We start from the raw sequence: 12,163 nt of genomic DNA on the forward strand, positions 1-12,163 counted from the left end.
TTATCCCAGATGCTCCTACACAACCAGCTGCTAGTCCTGTTTGTGAGGTGGCAATCCCATTCATGAACCATGCGACTAACAGTATTCGAAAGCCTGAGCCAGGTGGCCGATTTGAATTAAAGCAGAATATAGTGCAGTTGCTGAATTCAGCTGGGCAATTTTTTGGACTTTCAAATAAAGAACCACAGTAGCACATATGGACCTTCCTAGAAATAAGTGATACTTACATTTTTACAGGGGTGAATACTGATTATGTAAGACTGACGCTCTTTTTTTTTCTTTAATTGGGGAAGCAAAAAGGAGGCTACATGTTGAACCACCACTCTCCATCACTTTTTGGGAAGATTTAGTTCAAAAGTTCCTTATTCGATTCTTTCTATCTAGGAAGAATACACATTTGAGAAGCGAGATTCTAAGTTTCAGACAAAAAGAAGGAGAAAATCTCTACCAAGCTTGGGAGAGATTTAAAAGTAAGTTCAAAAATTGCCCTTACCATCCTCAGTCTAATAATGTCCTTGTTCATACTTTCATTGAGGGGCTAGAGCCAAATACAAAGATTCTCTTGGATTCAGCGGTAGGTGGACAAGCTCTTGAGAAGACTTATGATGAATTATACACACTGCTGAATCAGATTTCACAAGGGAATCCAAAATGGCATACTGACTCAAGTAGTGCTCCTAATAAGGTTGCAAGTGTGTTAGAGGTTGATTAGGTCACTACTCTATTATCTCAACTTACAGCAAAGCAAAATTAGATGCTTACTCAGTTGAATAACATAAAGTTGGGGGTTCCGCAAGTAGCAGCTACAGCTAATGCAGTCCAACAAGTGAATTCTTGGTGTGAGGTTTGTGGAAGTAGTGAACACGCAATAGATACTTATGCATTTAATCCAGATTATATAAATTATATGGGGAATATGAATCGTACAGGACAACAGAACTTTGGTAACACATATAACCCAACTAGAGGAATTATCCCAATTTTTTATGGGGTGGAAATCAAGGATAGAATAATAATCAGTATAAGGGCCAGTGCAATGGAATCAACAATAGGTTCAGAATAATCAGGCTACTACCCAAAAAGTGATATGGAGGAGATAATGAAGCAGCTTTTAGCTAATCAATCGCAGTTTACAGCAGATGTAAAGAGTCAACAGTTGATTACTAAAAATTTGGAGTTGCAACTCAGTCAGATTGTAGGAGCACAAAACACAAGATCTCAAGGTGGCTTACCTATAAATAAAAAGAAAAATCCAAAGAAAGTAAATGTAATTACAACAACGAGTGGGTTGCAGTTAAAGGAGGCGGTACCTGAGCAGGCTAGTCCCACAGCTATTGATAATGATCCTAAAGCTAATGAGGAGAAAAGGGTTAAAGAAAAAGTTGCAAGTGATAAAATTCAAATGGAGAAGAAGACTTTACATTTACCCTTTCCTCAAAGGAAAAGAAACCATCAAGATGAGACCAGTTACAAGAAGTTCTTGGATCTTCTAAAGCAGTTTAGATAAATCTTCCTCTTATTGATATTTTATAGAGTGTTCCAAAATATGCAAAATAAGTAAAGAACTTAGTGATAAATAAGAACAGATTGACAGATTATGCTACAGTTTCACTTACTGAGGAGTCCACATCCAAGATACAAACTAAACTGCCCACAAAGCTAAATAATCCAGCTAGTTTTTACTTTGTAGATCACTATTGGGTAGACCATCAGTGCTTGTGGATTATGTGACTTGGGGGCTAGCATAAATATTATGCCCACATCTTAGTACTGAAGGATGGGTCTTAGGAGTCGTAAGTACACGATCATTGTTTTGCAGTTGGCTAATAGGTCACTTTCTAGGCTAGATGGAATTACTGAAGATATTTTAGTGCAAGTAGGATCACTTATCTTTCCAATAGATTTTGTGATTCTTGACTTTAAAGCTGATTTATTTTTCTTATTTATTTTAGGATGCCCCTTCCTAGCAGTAGAGTAGTTACTAATAAATGTGGCAGTGGGGAAGATGACAAAGAAAGCGATTGATAAAGTAGAGGTTTTTGATGTATACAAGGCGTTGAAATTACTGGCAATATATGAAGAATTGTCTTCCATATTAGTTATTGACCTTGCATCTGAGCTACATCTATTGTAGTCGAATGATCCACGAGAGCGAACTTTGATAGGTCATGATCTTTATGGAGATATAGAGGTGCTGGAATTGGTCCAAGTCAATTGGTAGTGGTTGAAATAAGAAAGCTGCCTTTTGAGCCATTGAATAGGCCAACTATTCCATCTCCCTAATCTTTAATTTATGTAGCTCCAAAATTGGAGCTTAAGGTTCTTCCTCCTCAATTGAAATATGTGTACCTTGGTGAATACCTTTCCTGTTATTTTTTCTGTAGGTATATCTGATGTACAGGTAAGGGAAGTAATGGTAGTCTTGAAAAAAAAAGGTAATTGGGTGACAGATATCTGATATTATAGGGATAAATCTAGTTTTTTGCTTGTATAAGATATACATGGAAGAAGGTTTCAAACCAAGGGTGCAGCAACAATACAGATTGTATCTGGTGATGAAGGACATGGTGTGAAAAGAGGTTATTAAGTGGCTCAAAAATTAGATTGTTTATATAATTTTAGACAGTAAATGGGTAAGCCCAATACACTACATCCCAAAGAAAGGTAGGATGCCTGTGGTTACAAATAAAGCTAAAGAGATGATTCCCACTCGCATGGTGACTGGATGGAGAATCTGTATTGACTATCGAATGCTGAAGGAAGCCATAAGAAAGGACCACTATCCTATCCTATTCATTGATCAGATGTTCGATAGGTTGGCAGGGCAAGAGTAGTACTATTTTCTTGATGGTTACTCGAGTTATAATCAGATCACCATTGCACCTGAGGACCAAGAAAAGACTACTTTTACTTGCCCATATGGCATATATGCATGTAGACGCATGCCTTTTGGGTTTTGCAATGTTTCAGAGATGCATAATTGCAATATTTTATGAAATAATTGATGAATTTATTGAGGTATTCATGGATGACTTCTCTGTTTGTAGCAATTCCTTTGACGTATTCTTACAAAATCTAGTTTGAGTCCTAGCTCATTATAAAGAGACAAATCTTGTGTTGAATTGGGAAAAATGCCACTTTTTCGTTAAGAAAGGAATAGTCCTTGGCTATAAGGTTCTACATAAAGGACTTGAAGTAGATAAATCCAAAATTAAAGTGATTGAAAAGCTCCCATATCTGATTACAGCGAAGGGAGTGTGAAGTTTCTTGGAACATGCGGGTTTTTACAGAGGCATTTTATTCAAGATTTTTTAAAGATTGCAAGCCCACTGTGTAAATTATAAGAAAAAAAAGCCATGTTTGATTTTGGGATTGATTGTTAAGAAGTTTTTGAGAAGCTGAAGAAGAAACTAACAGAAGCACCCATCTTGATTTCTCCAAATTGGGAGTTGCCATTTGAGCTAATGTGTGATGCCAATGACATAGCTGCAGAAGTAGTTTTGGGGCAAAGAAAAGACAAGGTATTTTGTTTAATTTATTATTCTAGTAAAGTCTTGAATGATGCCCATATAAATTACATAGTTATGGAAAAGAAGATGTTAGCACTGGTTTATGCATTCGAAAAATTTAGAGCATATTTGGTGGGCACCACGGTAATTGTTCACACTGACCATGCCGACATCAAGTATCTCTTCAACAAAAAAGATACCAAGCCTCGATTCATTAGGTGGATTTTTTTGCTGCAAGAATTTGACCAAGAGATTCCTGACCAAAAGGGGGCATAGAATCAAGTTGTAGACCATTTGTCAAGGCTAGAGACTTATGAACATATTGTAAATGATTTTTTCCACATTCAGGAAGAGTTTTTGGATGAAAATTTGTTGGCTCTTGGTACGGGTGAGCTTCCGTGGTATGTAGATATTATAAACCTGTTAGTGTGTGAGGTTTATCCTCCCAAAGCTACCACTCAACAAAGAAACAAATTTCTTCCTGATTATCATGCTTACATATGGGACGAGCCATATGTTTTCAAGAAGGGTCCTCATGGAATTGTACGTAGATGTGTTTTAGAAGATGAATTTACACAAGTGCTAAAAAGTTCCATTCATCTCTGTGTAGCCATCATGGGGGTGAAAAGAAGCCAAAAAAGTATTGCAATCTAGTTTCTTTTGGCCAATATTATTTAGAGACGTCATGTCTTTCATGAAGAGTTATGATCAGTGCCAGAGGTTAAGTACAATTTCAAGGCATCATGAGATGCCCCTAAACAACATTCTTGAAGTTAAAGTATTTGATATTTGGGGGATAGATTTTATGGGGATTTTCCCACCATCTAATGGTAGTTTGTATATCCTTTTGGAAGTTGATTATGTTTCTAAGTAGGTGGAAGACTCATCTTTCCCCACTAATGATGCCAGAGTGGAATATATTCTCCTAGTTTTACACTCTCAAAGCTACAATCAGTGATGGAGGTACGCATTTCATTAACACATAGATTAAGAATCTTTTAGCTAAACATGGTATTAGTCATAAGGTGGCCACTCTGTACTATCCATAAATAAGTAGTTAACTTAAAGTATCTAACTGGGAGATAAAGCAGATACTACAAAACACTAATAATGGATAGTGGAAAGATTTGGCCAAATATCTAGATGATTCACTGTGGGCTTACAGGACAGCTTATAAGACTCCACAGGGACCTCTGCATATCGCTTGGTTTATGTTAAGGCCTACCATTTTCCTGTAGAGCTAGAACATAAAGCTTATTGGGCCATGAAAAACTTGAAACTAGATATGAAGTCTGTAGGACAGAAGAGATTATTGCAGTTTGTTGAACTTGATGAGTTCCATATTCATGCTTTTGAGAATGCCAAACTATACAAGTAAAAGACCAAGAGATGGAAGGACAGGAATATTTAGGACCGAATGTTTAAACTCAAATAATTTGTTTTGCTATTCAATTCAAGGTTAAAGTTTTTTCTGGGTAAATTATGATCTAAGTGGTCTGGGCCTTTTAAGGTGTTCCGAATGAAGCCTCATGGTACATTTGAATTATGGAATAAAGAAAAGACTGAGAAGTTCTTGGTGAATGGACAATGTGTGAAGCATTATCGGGTTGATCATGGTGATAAGCATAATGTGTCTATCACTTTTGCTGATGAGTGAAACCGAACTGAGTCGTGTCACAACGTAAACTATGGTGCTACATGGGAGGCAACCCACGAATTTAATATAATAGCATAGTTTCTTTCTATTTTTAGATGTTTAGAAAAGAGGAAAAGAGAAAAAAGTGAAAATATAAAAGGATGAGTCATGCCACAACCAAAAATAAGGCGCTGAGTGGGAGGCAACCCACTAGTTCTTATGATTATTTTGTTGATTTTGTTAAGTATGCAGGGATTAGAGAACTGAAATTGAGGATAATACCATATCCAAGGGGGACTTTAGGTTTGCAAAATGATGTACTTAAGTTTGATATGACATTAGGTAAGAAAGGGGGTTGAAAAATGCACTCAAAAGGAGAATCTTTGTATGGTTTGACATATGTTTTTAAACAAGAATCCTATTATAGTGTTTGAATGACTTGGTGGTCTAAACAATGTTTGAATTAAAAAGATATAATATGATAATGTATGGATTAGATATATGACTTTTAAGTCTTGGTATTACGATACCAAATATATGAATGCCATAGCAGATTCAAAACAGACTAAACATATATTTTTACTCAGATTTTGAATTCAGAAGTATGTATGTTTAGAAAAGGTTAAAAGTTGTTTTAAAGAGAGTTATGTAGTTATCTGAATACATTATGAGTTGAAAGACTCAATTCTAAAATCCGTGATTTACCGACACGGGGTTATGGTACCATGTTGTGTGGTCTTGTGTACCTTGATTCATGTCGTCCCAATTTGGGACTATGGTTAGGAACCATGCTTTGTGGTATTGTGCACTACCATGACATGTTGATTAGATTGGAGATCATGGCACCATGCTGTGTGGTCTTGCATATTTTCCCTTACTGATACTCCTATTCTTGCGGTAAACTTGGATTGGAGGCTTGACCACCGAATCAAAGGCGGATTCCATATACCTCATGGAATTATAGATTGTAGGGTGTACTATCTAGCTCAGAATTAAGATAAAGAGTGAGTCATGATTTCAAAGAATTCTTTCAAAGTATTTTTGTAATACGCCGAGAAATTTTTTGTTAAAATTTTCTGCATAAACGTGTTGGGTTCTATCTTCTAGAATGAATTATAAATTTTCCATGCGGAATCTCTTAGATTATGAACTACCATTGCATAGAGTATCTAATGAGCTTTCCAAAAATATGTGGATCATCCAAAACGGACACCCTAGCAAAGAGTTATGAACATTCTGATCGCATCGTGAATAGTAGTGAATAGTAAAACATGCAGGAAAAAGTACTGAGGCATGGCGTATTTTTCTCCAACTTTAATGATCATAACTCCTTATACATAATGATCTGGGTGATCCAATATATATCAACGGAAAACTCTACAAGTCCACTATCTAATGAAATTAGTTTCATCTGATTTGTCTATCGGAGCAAAAAGTTATGGTCTATCTCCTTCAGCCTATCAAAAGCAAATTTTTGGGTCAACTTCAAATGATCATAAATGCTCGTACACAATGATCTGGGAGAGAGACTATATATCAACGGAAATATATGAGAGTCCTCTTTCTAATGAAATTGGTTTATTCCAATTTGGATATTAGAGAAATATTATGGTTGATCTACTTCAGACTATCAAAATAGTCCACCAAAGGACAGAGTCTAGAATTATTTGATTTTTAGGGTCGTTTTGGTCATTCTGCCTCACCCAAAATCCGTCTAAACCCTATATTAAAGCCTATTAGAAGCATTATATATTATATTTCATCAAATTCCCTCAAAAGAAAACCCTAAGCTCCTACATCCAACTTCAAGAACCTCCAAAGTTCACCATTAATTCTGCAAATTTATTCAAGATTCTAAGTTCCTAGTTCAAGAACTTCAAGAACCTCCAAATTCACCATTAATTCTATAAATTTATTCAAGATTCCAAGTTCCTAGTTCAAGAACTCCAAGAACCATCATTCAAAGGCACCATTAACATCTCAAAAATGAGTATAGATCTAAAGTTCATCATTCAAGGTATGTGGGGTTTTTAACAAGAACTTTTTTTCGTTCTTGTGCCCAAAAGTAATTTTCTTTACAAAGGCATGATTTTTATTTGATTTTTATGAATTTGAAGCATGAACCTATGATGATTATTATGAAATCTTGATATTTATGATTTTGAAAGATGAATTTACATGTGTGGAGATATAAAGCAAGAATCTTGAATGATATTTATCATGATTTTGATATTTGGGTCGTGAATCCCTATTGAAAATTGTGTTTTTTGAGAATGTGTGTGTTATAAGCACGTTGATGTTGAATAGTTGAGATATTTTGAATGATTTGACCTTTTTGTCTCAATGGAATTATTTTGAACTCGAGTGTGAAAGAAATCCACAACGTGGTTGATTTTTATAGATGGGGAGCATGATGGCTCCCGATGTATATTTATATATAACTAAAATTATTTTGTTGTTGATTGTCTTTGAAATGATCTGAGCTAAGTCCGGGAGAAATCCTTAGCACTGAGTGGGAGGTATAAAGCGACCTTACTTTCCTAGAACTACGTGCCCCCGTAGGAGTGAGCCTGAGGTTGATTTATATAGTGATCACTAGTTTGTGTGGATTTGATATCGATAGTCCTACTCCACTGGCAAGGATAGGACGGCTCTCCCCAACTTAGGTTGTACGTTGGACTCCATGTAGCGTACATGGTTTATGTCAGTTATAGGATCTCCCAGTGTGTGTGTGTTTCCTTGTGTCTATGGCCAATGGTGAAGTGATTTGAAAGTGGAATTGTGAAAGTTATTCTTTCAAAAGATTTAATTGATATTTACATTATGAGAATTGATATTCTTGATGAACAGAAAGTGATTGACAAATTAGATGATGACTCACATGTGTTATTATACTTATTTCATCCTCTCATGATTATGATGATTTTCTTCGGGCTATGTGAGCCTTTGATACATCCTGCATATTTGTTATAAATATTTATGATTAAGATATTTATAAAACTGCATACACCACATATACTCGGTTCCTTTCCATGGTACTGAGCCACATCTTCGGATGTGGGATGCATTTTCTCGGAATGTAGGTTCAGGTCCTCAGTTCCAAGTTTGATGGTGATTCTTTGGGCACGCTGTTCTACATCCTCTGTCGTGGTGAGTCCTCATGTTTCGAGGACGTGATGTCTGATGTTGGTTTCACGGACTTGTTTATATTTGATAACTGAGTATGAGTCAGTTGGGGCATGTCTCAATGGCTTGCTGGTTTTATTGATTTTCTTAGAGGCTTGTCAGACCAGTATAGATATTGGGAGTTGACTAATAAGTCGTATTTTGTTATTTTTCTAAAATTCTTTTATTCTTGAATGATGATTACTTTGTTGTTATTTGAGGGTTATTTATGAAAACCCCATTAATTTGTGTTGAACTAAATTAAAATGGCTCAAAGGGTTAGCTTGGGGCTACTTATAGCCTCAAGCACCATGTGACGCTCCGAGACCCGCTTTCCAGGGCGTTACAGTTTTAAATATGCCCATGTGTTTTTACATATATCATTTGAAAAATAATTTATGAATTGATCTCATTTATATTAGATAAAACTATGTTATTTTGCATTGCTCTGCCTACCAGTACATTTGTATTGACCCCCTATATTTCATGATTTGAGGCACAGTCTAGGGGTCCCACTAAATAGTAGACCAATTTATCAGAAGTTTTCGGTTGGTGAGCCTCTCTTATTTCGAAAGGCCTTATTCATGTGTTGTTTTTATTTGGACTTGGTTAATAGTCCGATCAGGGGCCTTGTCCCAATTTTCAGACAGATATTGTTTTCAGTTGTTAGCAAAGATTTCGCAGACAGATGTTATGTGTTTTAAATATTATGAACTAATTTCGTGTTGTTTAGTTGAATTAAGAGATTGACCATTTTTTTATTTTTATTATCTTTTTTACATTTATTTATAGTATATGAATGGTGTGCATGATTGCCAGATAGAAATGGGTGCTCGGGCCTTCTTGGTTTGAGATGCTCGTTATGACTATGGCCTCAGCTCAGGTTTTGAAAAACTTGGTATCAGAGCACGGTTTTTAGTCTCAGGGTGTCTGTGAAATTGCATTGGGTAGAGTCCTATTTATGGGTGCGTAGCGTGCCATACTTATAAGTAGGAAGCTACTAGGCGTTTAGGAATGTTTCACTTGCCTTAATGTTATGGATCATGCCATTGTGTTGTCTATTTGGAAGTTATCCAAATTCCTTCTTTACTCTAATTTTATTAAATATGTATCAATGTCGAGTCGATTTAAGTGCAGAAGGTTAGAATCTCAATGATGTGGTCCTTTCTGATTGAGTCATAAATGATTATGAAATTGCACATGGACATGAGAGGAGTCCATTAGTGCTTTAAAGTGTATTTATTTAAGCTTATACCCTTATTTACATCAATCGTACATTTGAGCCTTAGATATGAAGTGTATTCAGTCTCTTTCAAAAAAATTCTTGGTGAAGATGTCATACTTAAGGGTAGTGATATATGTCAGAATGTTGGAACAATCTTTCCACCTAAGTAGTAGTATGTGTTAAGGTGTCATACCCTATTGGTAGTAAGATGATCTTGAAGTTAGTGATATGAAGTCACAAGGTTAGAAGTTAGGGTAAGGGTGACTTTTGCATTAATAAATAAATTAAGTTGTATAACCCTTGATTGAGATGTGGGTTTTCATTTTATAGTGAAAGACTAATATGGCAGCAATATTTGTAGATTGTATGGTAGTCTGTAGAGGAAGTGTTTGTCTATGATTATTGCTCATTCAAAATAGGAAAGAATCTCAAAATGGATAGTTGTGGTAGTTGTAGAAATTATGTATAGGTTGTGAATGAAAAGGGGTAGATTAGTCCGTAAGTTGTGGGTAGAGACTCATTGGTGGGAATGGAATTTGAAGGTAGTCTCATTGTATGCATGGGTAAGTAAATATGATCTGAGAAAGTAGGATATGTTAATAGATGGTAATGGCTTATATTATAAGATTAAGATCTACTATCTTTATTATGTGACTTTATGCCTCCCCCCTGATTGTCTTTTGTCTAGTAGTTGTAAACTAGTACTACCTATGAAAAGGTATGTAGTAGATTTTAAGGCGTAGTAATAATGTCGTGGAGAGGATAAACTTATGAGCCATAGTTAAGTGACGTATGCGACTTAGGTTTATATTTCTATTTGATTGATTAGCACAGTATATGGCATACCCCATATGATTAGTGTTGTTAGATAATAGGCTTGAACCGTAGATGTGGAGTGTAGTGGTGAGAATAGTAGCTTGAGATTGATGATGCATATTTTGTGGGAACAAAATCGTAGGCTTGATGTGAGGTGTGAAATAGCCTAGGTTAGAAACTTGTGGAATAATGAGTGGTCAATTGTGATGTATATGTATACATGAGAACAAGAGTAAAATAATGAATTGTGGTTGAATCATTAAGTGGATAAGAGTGCGAGTATGTAGAAATAAGTTGAACCCTGAGGTAATATGTTATTAGATAAAGCATCAGGTATACGGGTGCCACGGGTACCTAGATTTGGTTCTTGAATCTTGTAGTATGGAGAAGTCTGGGAAGTTGTTGTTTGGTGTTCTTTAGAGTTGATTTGAGGAGCTATAGGTAGCCAATGTGCGCCTTTGGTATAGTTTTACAAATTTTGGTAAGTTGTAAGTTGTGTGATTAGAGGTGTAATGCTAGTATTCTAAGGAATTGAAGATGGAGTGTTTAAGTGTTTAGATGCATGGGTGTCTATGCCCATGATAATGGTAGTCATAAGTTGATAACTTTAGGGGTTAGATAAAGTTATGGTTAGTGTTCCTGGAGGGGGATATCCTAGAAAGGATTTTGTGTCTTTATATTAAAATTATTAAGGGGATTCTAGCATCTATGTGCATGGTTATACCCCTATGTGTTAAGAGTTGAGGGTATAGATTTGATGAGGGGTTATATCCTTAAGTTCGGGAGTGTGACTTTGATCTAAGGGTGGGATGATGGAATAAAGTAGTTCTCAAAATTTCTTAGTGCATCAAGTTACAAGTGAGAATCATGATAAATTAATTCTTATTCAAGCAAGCTCCTCCTACTTCAATTTGAATGTACATCTACCAATGTCTTATGTATTCAAGTCTTGCCTATGTCTAAGGTTTGATCTCTCTATGTAACTCATGTAATGTCCTGACCTCTTAACTAAAAAAAATAATGTATTTTAGTGATCTCATCTTCCAAGTATCCAAGTTCTATGCTATGTTGCTCATGATCCATAAAAAATCCATATCTCACAAAGTGCTTGGTTCGTAGAAGCTATGCTCTCTATACATTACCAATCATTTTATGTCGGGATTAGCCAAAGTGATAAAGTTTATTTTAACTAATGGAAAATTTTCATTTCTTTAAATAAGGATCAATCGCATCACGTGGAAATCCTTCTATTAGTTGTTAACTACAAATTTTTTGGCTTTATGCCATATAGCTCATGATATGTGCACCTATGTTTCTCAATGTGGTCTATCCTAAGAAATCATGTTGTGTTTTGTTTATGACAAACTACTCTTTACTTATGATCGAGGAACTTGATATATGAAGCACTTCGTGTCCATCTTGTCATATCTTTACCTAATGTCCCTCCTTGAGTAGTGTAATAAGTATAAGTTATGGTCTGATAAGTGTTACTTCCATTCATGGTGGTTATGCTCGGGTCCCTCAATGACCCTCCGTATGTTAGTAGGATGGTGGTTATGGGAGCATAGTAATGTTTTAGGTAGGGGTAGTAGATGTTCTTGGAGGTGAAAACTTTGATGTGATTTCTTGAACTATGGTCATAGATGAAAGGGGAACGAAGGACATGAACTTTCATTATGTGGAATAGTTGGAAGGAGATATGTGGTGAAAATCTTTATGAATGATTGAATTGGATGGTCTTAGTGGAGAAATCCATGAAGTGGGGTGTAGTAATGCTAGGCTTGAATGTTGTGATTGATGAAAACGCTAACC

General features: G+C 35.7%; 1 non-coding gene across 1 annotated transcript; it reads right to left on the reverse strand.

The window, feature by feature from the left end:
* Nucleotides 1-394: 394 nt before the first annotated feature.
* Nucleotides 395-501, reverse strand: LOC124899026. Its single transcript, XR_007056165.1, has one exon. It is a non-coding gene; the product is annotated as a small nucleolar RNA R71 (small nucleolar RNA).
* Between the last annotated feature and the right edge of the window lie 11,662 nt (nt 502-12,163).

This window comes from Capsicum annuum, chromosome 5 (assembly GCF_002878395.1).
Source record: "Capsicum annuum cultivar UCD-10X-F1 chromosome 5, UCD10Xv1.1, whole genome shotgun sequence".
Taxonomy (NCBI): domain Eukaryota; kingdom Viridiplantae; phylum Streptophyta; class Magnoliopsida; order Solanales; family Solanaceae; genus Capsicum; species Capsicum annuum.